The sequence below is a fragment of the Muscardinus avellanarius genome (genome assembly GCF_963383645.1).
Source record: "Muscardinus avellanarius genome assembly, chromosome: 6".
Taxonomy (NCBI): domain Eukaryota; kingdom Metazoa; phylum Chordata; class Mammalia; order Rodentia; family Gliridae; genus Muscardinus; species Muscardinus avellanarius.
Window position 1 is genome coordinate 130,409,427 of NC_137791.1, and position 14,059 is coordinate 130,423,485.

Consider the following 14,059-nt stretch of genomic DNA (forward strand, 5'->3'; position numbering starts at 1 on the left):
CTGAATGGCATATTATCACAACTCTGGCCTTGGGTGCCCCTCTTTATGTATATGTGTGTTTCAGTCAGCATCCTCACTGCTGTGACCGTTTTGTAGAATATTCCAATATCTTTGAAACAAATTATTAAGTCTCGTTCAAGTTATATTCCACAATTTATTTATTTACTTTTCTGGGTGTGGTGGCGCATGCCTATAATCCCATTACTTGGGAGGCTGAGACAGGAAACTGTAGGTTTGAGGCCAACCTCAGCAACTTAATGGGACTCTCAGCAATTTAGCAGGATCCTGCTTCAGAATAAAAAATAAAAAGGTTGGGGGTGTGTCTTGAAGGTAGAATGCTCCTGGGTCCAATCTCCAGTACAAAAAGAGAAAAAACCTTTTTGTGTGTGTGTGGAACTGGGGATTGAACCCAGAGATCTTCTACCACTGAGCTCCACCCCCAGTCCTTTTTATTTCGAAACAGTCTCACTAAATTGCTGTAAACTGGTCTAAGAACAGCTATCTTCCTGTCACGCCTCCCAAGTATTAGAATTGTTGTAACCTAACGACCTAACGAGCGAGAAGCATAACAGAATGACAGGCATTCACCACCACACCTGGCTATTTTTCTTGTTGATTTAAGCACCATTATAGAATATATGGAAATTTCTGCTTTGGGATGGGCATTTTTATTAATTTGGGGCTATTTGAACAATGTAGCAATAAAGTTTCTTGTACATATCTCATTGTGATTCTTAACAAGAGATTTCTAAGACATACCTATGAGTAGAATTACTGAATCATAGTGTATGTGTGAATCTCCAAGTTACTACAAAATGCTGAACTCTTATGATAAATATTTTATCAATCAGTGAGTGATCAGTGTGTGATAGTGCCTGTAATTCTAAAACCTCTCTATGATTTGATATTTTAAATTTTTACATATCTTCCTAATATTCTTATTTTAAATCACACTGTCTTAATTTCTAAGGTCATGTAATGTTTCAGTTAGTTAATGGTACATAAATACTGTAATCGAGCTGGGCGTGGTGCACACTTGCAATCCCAGCATTCAGGAGGCAGAGACCTGGAGGATCGCGGTTCACAGACAGCCTCAGCTACTTAGTGAGGCACTGTGCAACTTAGTGAGACCCTGCTTTGAAATAAAGAATAAAAACAATAGGGCAGAGGGTGTGGCTTGGAGGTCAAATGCCCCTGGGTTCCATCCCTAGATCCACAAAAAAAAAAAAAAAAAAAAAAGTGATTCTGTTTCAAAAATAAAAAGACTAAGAAATAGGACCCGGGTGTAGCTTGGAGGTAGAATGCCCCTGGGTTCGATTCCCAGACCCCCCCCTCCAAAAAAAAAAAATACTGTAATTGAATTTAGAATATTGAGTTTGTATCCAGAACACTTGGCATCACTCACTAACATTAATAACTAATCTATACCTATTTTGGAATTTTGTTGTAAATAATTATATCAACTTCATAAAACTACAATTTTTTTTAATTTTTTCAATTCTGGTCATTATTATACTTCTTTTTCTGAAGTTGTGACACTTGCTGGGATTTTCAGTGCCACAGTGAGGGATGTTGGTGATAGTGGAAATGCTACTTTTCCCAATCTTAAAGGGAAAACTTTCAGTATTTATAACGAAATATAATATTTATTGTAAGATTCTTATAGATTCCCTTATCAGATTAGGGAGTTATTCTCTATTTCTAGTTTGCTAAAAGATTTAAGAAATCACAACCGGGAGTGGTGGTGCATGCTTGAAATCCAGCATTTGGGAGGCAGAGACTATAGGATTGCAGTTTGTATACAGTCTCAGCTACTTAGCAAGGCCCTTCGTGACTCAGTGAGACCCTTTTTCAAAAATAAAAAAAGACCAAAAAATAGGGCTGAGGATTCAGCTTGGAGGTACGATGCCTCTGAGTTCCATCTCCAGTACCACACAAAAAAAGAAAATCATAAATAGATTTTGAATTTTATTGAATTATAACTCTCCTCCCATCAATTCAGAAGGTAATAATTTTTATCCGTCAATTAATTAATTCATTTTTGTGGTACTGGGGACAGAACCCAGGGGCATTCTCCCTCTAGCTACACCCCTAGACTTAATTTTATTTTTTATTTTGAACTAGGGTCTAATCTTTGGAGGGCCTCAATAAGTTGTAGAGGCTGGCTATTAACCTGGGATCCTCCTGTCTCAGCCTCCCAAGTACTAGAATTACAAGGATGTGCCACCATGCCAAGGCTATCCTTTGATTTTAAGTTTAATATATTACATAATTTAATTTTATAATGTCAAACCAACCTTGCATTCCTGTTAAGATTATAAACCATCTTTTACTATATTTATAACTTTATTTCTCTGATATGTATGTTATTGTTGCCATGTATTTTAATTCTACTTTTAAGCACTGCGGGATATTATATCTCTTATATATGTAATGTTCACTTATTTACTCATGTAAGTATAATTTTCTTCCTTCTTTGTATAGGCAGTCTGTGTGGGATCACCTCCTTTTCTCTTCCTAAAGTACATTTTTTTTTCTGGTGGTACTGGGGGTGGAACCCAGAGGCTTTCTACTTCCGAGCTATACTCCCAGACATTATTAATATTTTATTTGGAAACAGGGTCTCACTAAGTTGCTGAGAGCCTCACTAAGTAGCTGAGGCTGGCTTCGAACCTGTGCGATCCTCCTGTCTCAGCCTCCCAAGTGCGGGGATTACAAGCGTGCACCACCACGCCCGGCTCTCCCAGACCTATTTTATATTTTATTTGGAAACAGCCTCTCAGTAAGTTGCTGAGAGCCACACTAAGTAGCTGAGGCCAGCTTTGAACCTGCGTGATCCTCCTGTCTCAGCCTCCCAAGCACTGGGATTACAAGCATGAGCCACCATGCCCGGCCTAAAGTACAATTTTTGAAATTCCCTTCAGAGTGGATCTCATGGTAGCAAATCAACTTTTTATTAGGATGAAAAATCTTTATTTTATCTTTTTTTTGTACAATATTTTCTCTATGTAGAGGAATCTAGCATGGTTGTTATTTTCTTGTCAATATCATAAAATATCTTATTCCTAGTCTAACTTCCATGTAGCTATTGAGAAATCTAAAGTTAGTATCCACTTCATTTTTTTTTTGTTTGTTTTTTTTATGGTACTGGGGTTTATGGAAGCCCTTCTACCTCTGGGCTACACTTCCAGACCTATTTTTTACTTTTGGAAACAGGGTCTCTTAAGCCAGCACTGCTGGCTTCGAACCTGCGCAATCCTCCTGTCTCCGCCTCCCAAGTGCTTACAAGCATGCCACCACGCCCGGCTCCGGCTCCACTTCTTCAACTACTGGTAATCTAATTTAAGACTAACTTTAAGACTTTCTCTGTGCCTTTGATGTTCTGCATCTTCACATAATGTACCTGAGTGTGGATTTCTTTTTTTGGACTCATTTGAGAGTCATTGTGATTCTTGAATCTATGGATGAATGTTTTTCAATACTTTGGGGAAAACTCTTATCCCTTAACAAATATTGCATCTTCCCAGTATTCTTTTATTGAGTTCTGAAACTCAATTTAAATATTTGTTAGGCCTTTTCACTTTATTCTACATGTCTATCGACATCTCATATTTCTTATGTTTTTCCTTTTTATGCTTCTTCCTGGACTATCTTCTAATTCATAAATTCTTTATTCATCTAGATCAAATCTGTAATGTTTTCATATCAATTACTTTTATTTTGTGTTAATTTGATTCAAATTTTAAATATCTATGTTTTTGCCGAGTGTGGTGGCGTACGCTTGTAATCCCAGAATATGGGAGGCTGAGACAGGAGGATCGCAGTTTGCGGCCAACCTCAGATACTTAGTGAGGCCCTCTGCAACTCAGTGAGACTGTTTCAAAATAAAGAATTAAAAAATAGGGCTGGGAGTGTAGCTCAGAGGTAGAATGACCCTGGGTTCAAACTCCAGTATCACACACAAAAAAATCTGTTTTTAAAAATATTTTTTTCTTCCCAGCAAATATATTCAATCCTGCCTTTTATTTCTAAACATAATAAACATATTTTTCATAACATGTGTTAATAGTTCCCCTATAGTAGTCTTTTTTTATTGTGGAATTTTTATAATACTAGGGCACAAAATACCAACAATAATATAGATCATGGATTGCAATTTAAATCAATAGCCTATTTCCCCTGCAGCTAGTTTTCAACAGGAGTTGAAGATGTGACCTTCCTTTTCCTTATTACACTTTAGTCTTTTTGTTGCTTTCTGTTTACTTTTTCACTTGAATACCACTTTTTTCAGACAAGTAAAAATCTTGAAATTCATCTGATTCTATACAGTGAAAACTAATTGGTATTGAAAAAAAAATTCTACCTCTGTAAAGTCCTTACATCAGAAGAGAAAAGTATGAGTGAAAATGTAGCTATTGTCCAGTATTCCAGGGTGGTGGAGAAATTTAAGGTTCCTTGTGTTTGAAGTGGCCATATGCCTGGAGGCCTGAACATCCCTCCCATTTTTGCCAGTGTGCCAGCAAGTCTTACGCTTGTCACACAACCCCAGAGTTCAAGGTGATCCAAGTGTGACCTATGTTCATAGCACAATTTGTAATAGCCAAAATATAATAGTCTTTTTAGGCCTATTATGCTGTCTGGGTTTCAGGTGATTGTCATTATAGAACCTTATGAAGATATCTTGTGTTCTCAGACATGATAATTCATGAACTGTCCATTTTTCTTGGAAAACTAATTTTGGAAAGTTGGTGTCACATATAGTAAAAGTGACTTTCCCCACAAATGATTGATTTTGTTTACTCCATGTAAACAGGGGGATTAAGATTGGGGTCCCACTATAAATTATTGGATTGAAGTCTATCAGCTATATAAGTGGCATAAATCTTCTCTCCTAGCTTGCAATTTAACTTGCTTACAGATTAAAAAAAAATTGAACTACCCAGGCATGGTGGTGCACGCTTGTAATCCCAGCACTTGGGAGGCTGAGACAGGAGGATCGCACAGGTTCGAAGCCAGCCTCAGCTACTTAGTGAGGCTCTCAGCAATTTAGTGAGACCCTGCTTCCAAATAAAGTATAAAATAAGTCTGGGAGTATAGTCCAGAGGTAGAAAGCCTCTGGGTTCTAATCCCAGTACCACCAATAAATAAATAAATAAATAAATAAATAAATAAATAAATAATTGAACTAAAAACTTTAGTTTTTATTAGGATGAAAAATCTTTATTTTATCTTTTTTTTGTAAAACATTTTCTCTATGTACAGGAATCTAGCATGGTTGTTATTTTCTTGTCAATATCATAAAAGATCTCATTCCTAGTCTAACCTCCATGTAGCTATTGAGAAATCCAAAGTTAGTATCCACTTCTTTTTTTGTGTGATAGACATTAACTTCTTTAGAGTTTTGTTTTTATGTCTTAAGTCTGCCTCTACTCCAAGTTATATGATCTTTATTTTAATCTAGATTTTTATAGCTTTTATCTTTATACTTATTTTTATTTATAAAGAAATATTTATATAAATATAATATACATACATCTATAATGTAATGTACTTCTATAAATACAATATAGCATATCATAATATTATAATAAAAATAATATTTATACTATTTTTCCATATGGATATCCAGTTTTCTAAGCTTCATTTATTAATTTCATGCTTTTATCACTGAATTGAATATCATATTCCCATGTATGTATCTGTCTGTTTCTGAGTTCTTTATTCTCATCTGCTGGCACCTTCACCTCTACACTGTCTAAACACTTTGTTATTTTGTTTTAAATTTACTCAACAACCAGAATTTAAAATTATTCTGCTAAGTACCACATCAAAACCTATTTGAAATACTGAAATTGAAATTATGTCGATTTTCTTCTTTTTATATTTTTATCTTTTCACTTTTATATAGTATATAAAGTATATATATGTATATATATTCAGTTTTATATAGATTATAGTAAAGAAGATTTCCCCAAATCAAAAGCTTAGAAAAGTATAATAAAAATCTGGGTGGGTTGAACGGGGGATCCTTAAAAGATGTCTCCATGTCCTATTCTCTGGAGCCTGTGAATACCTCCTTATCAGACAGTGCATCCTTGAGGATGTAATTCAGATGAGATCACTTGAAATAGTTGGGCTCCAAGTTCAGGATGAAGCCAGGCATTGCAGAACACACCTGTAGTCCCAGTATGTGGGAGGCTAAGACAGGAGGACTGCTGGCTGGAGACCAGCCCCAGTAACCTAGCAAAATCCCCAGCAACTTAGCGAAACCCTGTTTCAAAATCAAAAATAAAAAGAGTTGGTGGTAGAGCTCAGAGGTAGAATGCCTTTGAGTTCAACCCCTAGTACAAATAAATCCAATGATGAATGTCCTTCTAAGAGATAGACACACAGAGGAGAATTACACTTGGAGAAAGAGGGAGTCATGTTATGATGGAGACAGATACCAGAGTGATGCCGGCACAATCTACAGAACACCCAGAGTCATCGAATGCTAAAAAGCAAAGGAAGGATTTTCCCCTAGCGCCTTATGAAGGCTCTACTAACAACTTGATTTTGGATTTCTGACCTTCAGAACTGTGAGAAAAATGTATTTCTATTGTTTTATGCCCACAAATTGGTGCTAATTTGTTACAGTAACCTTAGAAAATCCTAGTAGAATCCTCATAGAATAGGCACTCTTTATTTATTCTGGTTACTAGTTATTTTTCTATTTTACATATGCTCTTCTATGGGTCTTTTTTTTTTTTTCCTCCAAGTACTGAGGATTGAACCCAGGGACATTCTACCTCTGAGCTATATCCTCAGCCCTAATTTTTATTCTTTATTTTGAAACAGGGCCTCACTAAATTGCACAGGGCCTTACTAAGTAGCTGAGGCGGGCCACAAACCTGCTATCCTCCTGTCTCAGCCTTCCAAGTACTGGGATTACAAGCATGTTCTACTATGCCTGGCTGAGTCAGTTTTTTTTTTTAAGTTTTTTGTTTTGTTTTATTTTTGTGTGGGACTAGGGATTGAACCCAGTGGCATTCTACCTCTGAGCTACATCACCAGCCCCCCTTTTTCAAAATTTTTTTTATTGGTGTATGATATTCATACATCATATTGGGATAAAAAACTCGTGTGGACATGCATGTACACATCACCAATTTAGGAGGAACTCTAGATGAAAAAGGAAATCCTAGAGAGGAGCAAACAAGACAACCTAAATGAGGGGACGGGAGGGGGGAAGAAGGAAATTCTCTAAAACACACAATGTACTTAAGCATATCGAAGTCAACCACCAGCCCTTTTTTATTTTTTGTTTTGAAGCAGGGTCTTTTTTGGTTGCTGAGAGTCTTGCTAAATTGCTAAGGCTGATCTTGAAAGTGCTATCCTCCTCTCTCAGCCTCCCAAGTACCAGGACGACAGGTATGCACCACTATACCTGGCTGAGTCTGCCTTTTAACTGAGAATAGTACTTATTAGCATCTCTTCTCACACAACAAGAGCCTAGTTGTCTTCAAAAGTATCTGTCATTTTCCCCCCAAAAACTTAAAATATTAAGTAGGTTGGGGGTATAGCCTGGAGGTAGAAGGTCCCTGGGTTCCATTCCTAGTACCACAAAAAAAGAAATAACTTTAGTTATGCTTCAAACAAAAATCAACTTCATATTTGATATAAGATGATTGACAGTATTAAAGAAGGAAAAGATTAACCTTCCCCTGGAACACGAGCACAACACTTTTATCATCTCAGAATTATCAGGGAGAGAAAAATGAGTAAGTCTCTGAGAACTACGGAGAGGCAGCTAACTCTACACACTCAGCTAGTGCTCATGTGAGTAATCCGGTGTGGGTTCCTGTGAGTGTGCGTTTGTGTGTTCTAAATTGCTATTTCTTACTCTGACATATAACTTTGCATTCTAAAATATTCTATTTTAGAATATTTATATTTTATATTTTAGAATTTTATATTTAGAATTCTATATTTTAGAATGACTTCACCTGAGAAATCTCAAACAAATAATCCGGCTGCACTAACCTTTAGGAGATGACTCTTCAGTAGCTCAGAAATTAAGTGAATTATCGAATAAATAAAATATCACTTCCACGATTTCTAGCACGAGTTTTAAATTGCCGGTGTTCTCTGAAAGCATGGATCTCTGCCTGCCATGGGTCACTGGTAGAGGACCTTCACGTTGTTAAGTATTTTTCTCATTAACTAAAGAGAATACTGTTCTTTTGCTTGAGGGCTTTGGAGGGGAGAAGCCAGAGTCTCCATCAGTGTGTGGCACAGTGATGCTCAGAGATGGGTGTTTCCCCTCAGGTCCCCGGGCTGTGACCTGAACTACTGGAGTTCAACTTCCACATAATTGCCCAGCGAGGGGTCCCTTCTGGAAGCCAGCTGGTCCATCAGGGATTCATCGATCAGGGGGATTATGACTGCAAACATTTTTTCTGTTGTGGCCATTTAAAGCAGAGGGGAAAAGAAAGAGGAGTCTGGGGAACTAATTAGGAAGGAGTGGCTCCCCTCAGAGTCTTGACCTTCACCCCACTGAGAAAGGATGGGATTTACTTTACCAAAGTAAGGAAAGAACATAAATAGTTGGCAAAAATGCCTCGTGGTATGACTTCCAGCAAGCAGAGAATCAGAGAGAGAGAATCAGAGAGAGGGAGGGAGGGAGGGAGGAGAGAGAGAGAGAGAGAGAGAGAGAGAGAGAGAGAGAGAGAGAGAGAGAGAGGAGGAAGAGAGCAGCCTTGCTGGCTTAAAATATAAAAAATAGGTTTGGAAGTGTAGCCTGGAGGTAGAAGGGCTCTGTCCCCAGTATCACCAAAAAAAAAAAAAAAAAGTAGCAATTAAATACATCATGGCCATACCTTATTGTTTCTGGGTGGTGGCGTACACTTGTAATCCCAGCATTCGGGAGGCTGAAACCGGAGGATCACAGTTTGCGGCCAGCCTCAGCTACTTAGTGAGGCCCTGTTTTAAAATAAAAGAATAAAAATAGGGCATGGGATGTGGCTTGGAGGTCAAATGCCCCTGGGTTCCATCCCCAGACCCACAAAAAAAAAAAAAAGAAAAGAAATTAATTTGAGTCTGCGATTGGCATATGCAGTATATAACGTGAAATACATTTTTCATCTTTGTTAGGAAGTATTACCACAATGAATATGGTCATCACTTTTTTATTGTTCTACTTAGTATATTGTGTTTCTTTCTTTCTTTTTTTTTGCGGGTCTGGGGATGGAACCCAGGTGCATTTGACCTTCAAGCTACAACCCCTGCCCTATTTTTTTATTCTTTATTTTGAAATGGTCTCACTAAGTTGTAGAGGGCCTCACTAAATAGCTGAGGCTGGCCTTGAAACTGTGATCTTCCTGTCTCAGCCTCCTAAGTACTGGGATTACAGGTATGCACCACCATGCCTGGTAACCCATGTTTTATTACTCTGATTATATTTATACTTTTTCTAATATAGATCCTTAAATTTTTTTATAAATATAATATGAGGAAGTAGAGGATGAGTAATAAGTAAAGTATCCTTTATTTCTTTACATAGAAATTAAACTTCCAGCCAGGTGCAGTGGCTTATGCCTGTAATTCCATTACTTGGGAAGCTGAGATTGGAGGATCATGGGTTCAAGACCAGACTCAGCAACTTAACAAGACTCTCAGCAACCTAGTGAGACCCTGTTTCAAAATAAAAAATAAAATAGGGCTGGGGGTGTAGCTCAGAGGTATCATGCCCTTGGGTTCATTTCCCAGTACCACAAAAAAAAAAAAAAAAACGTTAAATTTTCTTTCCAAAAGTTAATTAAACTCAGCCCGAGACAACTAAAAGTGTTTCTTGGGTAAATTACAAAGAGAGTTTCAAAATCAATTACTTTTTCGTACTTTTTTATTTCTACATTTCCTTACATCTTGCTTAATTTTTTTCCGTATTTCTAACCCTACTTTCTGGATCTCATGTTCTGTAAAGCAGTTTATTAATTCCAACTTAGGGCAATTTAAGATCTACAACTTCTTACTTTTATGGGAACATTATGAAAATTAAATCAGGTTATGAATGTCAAAGAGTCTTTCGAGGTGTTTGACACATAATGGGAGCTCAAAACAGAGAGAGAGAGAAGGAGAGGAGAGGAGAGAGAGAGAGAGAGAGAGAGAGAGAGAGAGAGAGAGAGAGAGGGAGAGAGAACACATAGGAAATTCTCTTATGTGCAAAGGTAGCATAAATAGTAGTCAAATGAAATCGCAATTCATTTTTGTATACCTGGCAGCATGGACCCAACAGGACAGTGTTCTCTAGAGAGAGACAGAGACAGATAGACTTTTGAGAATTGGTTTGCCTGTTCATAGACACTGGCAAGTATAAATTTGCAGGGCAAGCCGACTGGCTGGGCACTAGGCAGGATTTCTAGACCGCCAACAGTCTTGAGGTAGAATGTTTTCTCCAAGAAACCTCAGTTTCTGCAAGTGAAAGAGACATGGCAACGTCAATCCACAGCTTTGTGTGTACCAGGCTACATCCAGTGCTTTTACAGAAGTCAGCTAAATCTCCGTAGGAAAAGGAACCTCCCTATCCCAGGAAACCTTTATCCACATTTAGTCAGAAAGTTTACTTTCTCTCCTTCCACTCATTTTGAAAAAAAAAATAATATTACTGATTTCTCTAAGTAGCTTGCTCTGTAACGACTATTTTATAGACAAATCTTATTCAAATATTTATGTTCTGATGTGTTTACTTGATATAAAAATGAAACGCTTTAATAATAAGCTCTAGCCAGGCATGGTGGCACACACCTGTAATCCCAGTGCTTGGGAAACTGAGACAGGAGGCTAATAAGTTCAAGACCAGGCTTAGCAATTCAGAAACACCCTCAGTAACTTCTGGAGGCCCTGTTTTTTAAAAAAGAAGTGGGGGTTCTGGGGGTATAGCTTAGAGGTAGAATGTTCTGGGTTCAACCACTAGCACCAAAATAAATAAATAAATTTTAAGACCTAAAAAGAATTTAGTGTTATACTAAGCACCATATATGTATTTCCTTCCCTATCTCATCCTATCCTATTCTATCCTATCCTAGCCTTTTCTTTTGGTGCTACTAGGGATTGATTCCAGAAGAAATCTACCTCTGATTTGTGCCCCCAGCCCAATTTCATTTTTTTTTTTTTTTTTGGTGATACTAGTGATGGAACCCAGGGGCATTCTACCTTTGAGCTACACCCCCAGCTCTATTTTTTATTCTTTATTTTGAAACAGTTTCACTGAGCTGCAAAGGGCATTGCTAAGTAGCTGAGGCTGTCTGTGAACCGTGATCCTCCTGTCTCAGCCTCCCAAATGCTGGGAGGACAAGTGTGAGCCACCACGCCTGCCTCTCATTTTTTTTTTGTTTTGAAATAGGGTCTTGCTACATTGCTGAAGCTGTCCTGGAACCTGTGATCCTCTTATCTCAGCCTCCCAAGTACTGGGATTACAAGAATGTGCCACCATGCCTGGCTAGAATATATTTATTTCAATATTAATATTTTATAGTATCTGCATACATATCATCAGTTCGTTTTTTCTTTCTTGATTTTTACATATATTCAGGGTTAAAACATTTGTATATCACAAGATGGAACTTTACATATATTTAGGGATAAGTGAGGGCCTTTTACATATGAGCCCTTAGGTAATGAGGATTTAAGTATTGGAAATGTTTCTTAACTGTTTAAATTTTTTTCTTTCCTGGAATTTTTAAATTTTCTTCTGAAATTCTGAGTAATAGCACTTTAGTTCTATATAATCTTCGTAAATATTACCTGGAAAAGTAGGGCTTTTTTTTTTTTTCCAAAGTAACCCTTTTTGTGCTACTTTTTCTAACACTGTGTTTAACCATGTCCAAAGAGATGGTTCCTTGCATATTTCTCACAGAACAAGATACTCAAGTACACGGCCACTTTCCAGAAGTGTGATCAGCTATATTTGATCAAACTGTATTTGATCTTAGCTTATTATTTTTTATTCAGAGGGCCTTTTTGGAATTGAGGATCGAACCCAGAGTGCCGCACCTGCAAAGCAAGCACTTTGCCTCTGAGCTACCTCCCAGCCCCTTCAAACCCTATTGAAAAGCAACTTATGGGACTAGAACCCCAAAGAACTCACTTTCGGGAGGTGCCATCCTAAGATTAAAATAACATTTGATAACAGCATCTCACTTGTCCGAATGTCTTGAAACTAAAGTTAACAACCTGAACAAACTGGAAGCCCAGATGACATGGTGAAGGGCCATCAGAGGTAAAGCAGTCATGCAATGAGGGAGAACTGCTTAAAACAGGTTTCAGAAGAGATCAAAGTGAAGGATGTTATGTCTTGGCAAAGCTCACACTTCCAGCCTGTGGAAGCTGGAAATGCAGTCGCCCTCCAATCCCTGGATTTTCTCTGCTGCTTCTTGATGGTTAGGGAAATATATGTCCTAAAAGCTCCCACAACTGAACTGCAAATACTATTTTGCCTTTGCACCCAACCCCTATTTTTCAAAACACGTCCATACATATCACCTTATTTAACCGTGCTGGCCTTGTTGGCGATTGGAGATAGGTCTGGTTTTCACAGCTGTAGAGGTGATTTGAGAACTCGCCCGCCCGCTCTACACATTTTTGGTTTTGTCTGGAGCTATGCTTTAGGAATCAATGAAGCACATCCCAAAGCAATGAGGCAGAACTGTGGACAGCTGGGAAATCACAGCTCACAGACCGGTCTGGGCTCTGCAGCAAGCATGGCTTTTTGCTTTGCAAACAAAGGCTTTTGGATGATTGCGAAACTAACAGGTTTGCAACGCATTAGTAGTGCATGCACACTGACCATGTGACACAGTTCTCATCGGCCGTTCACTTTAGTCTTTGTGATTGGCGACCCTTGTTCATCCTTTCTTTGCTAACATCAAACCAAATTTATGTTCTCTGTAAAATAAAATCATGCAACGCCAAAGTGTACGCCATGAAAAGACACAGTTCTCTGTAATCTCACTACTATTAGTAGCTATTTTATATTTTGGCTTACATCCTCTGGATTTAAATTTACTATGTATGTACTACCGTCATATATATGTATATGATTATATGTATATTTATAATTTTAATTTAGGTAAAACATACCCAAATTGTACAAATCTTAAAACTACATCTTTGTGAATTATCAAAACAGACACTCCCATGTGACTACCACCCAGGTCAAGAACTGGAACCTTACCTATACTCCAGAAGCTCCTTTCTCAGAGATAACCATTATTGTGACATCTCATAATAGTGGGCTTTAAAAAACAATATGAATGGAATTGTAGAAGATGTTTTCATTTCTGTTTGGTTTTCTCATTCAGAAAATAAATACAAATAAATATATTTTTATATTTTAAAATGCAATATAGATATTGAAACTAATAAAACATAAATAAATAAAATATAATCAAATATAATATGAGGGTTGAACTTAGGGGTACTCTACCACTGAACTACACCCCAGCCTTTATATATATATATATATGTGTGTGTGTGTGTGTGTGTATGTATGTATGTATGTGTGTATAAGTACATATTTATTAGGTACTGGGAATTCCCTGGGAATTAAGATATACCCCCAGCCCTTTATTTTTTATTTTTATTTTGAAAATTGGGCTTGCTAAGTTGCTGCGGTTCTTGCTAAGTTGCTGAGGCTGTCCTCTATCTCAGCCTCCCAACTATTGGAATTACAGGTATGCACCATTACATCTGGCTCTTATTTTTTGATACAGGTTCTCATTAAGTTGTCCAGCCTAGCCTCACACTTGAATCGTCCTGCCTCAGCCTCTGGAGTCCCTGGGATTACAGGTGTGCACCACCTTGACTGGCTCATACTATACTGTTGTGATTTTTCCTTTTCACGCTGTAACATATAGCAATTCATTCACTCTCACTGCTGAATAATATTCATTGTGTAAGTATGCTACAAATCGACTGCTGACAGACCTTTGGATTGATGTTAGTTTGAGGGTATTGTGGATAACACGTCTATGAACATTTTTTTACATGTCTTTTGGTTGGGTAAATACTAACAAATGGGATT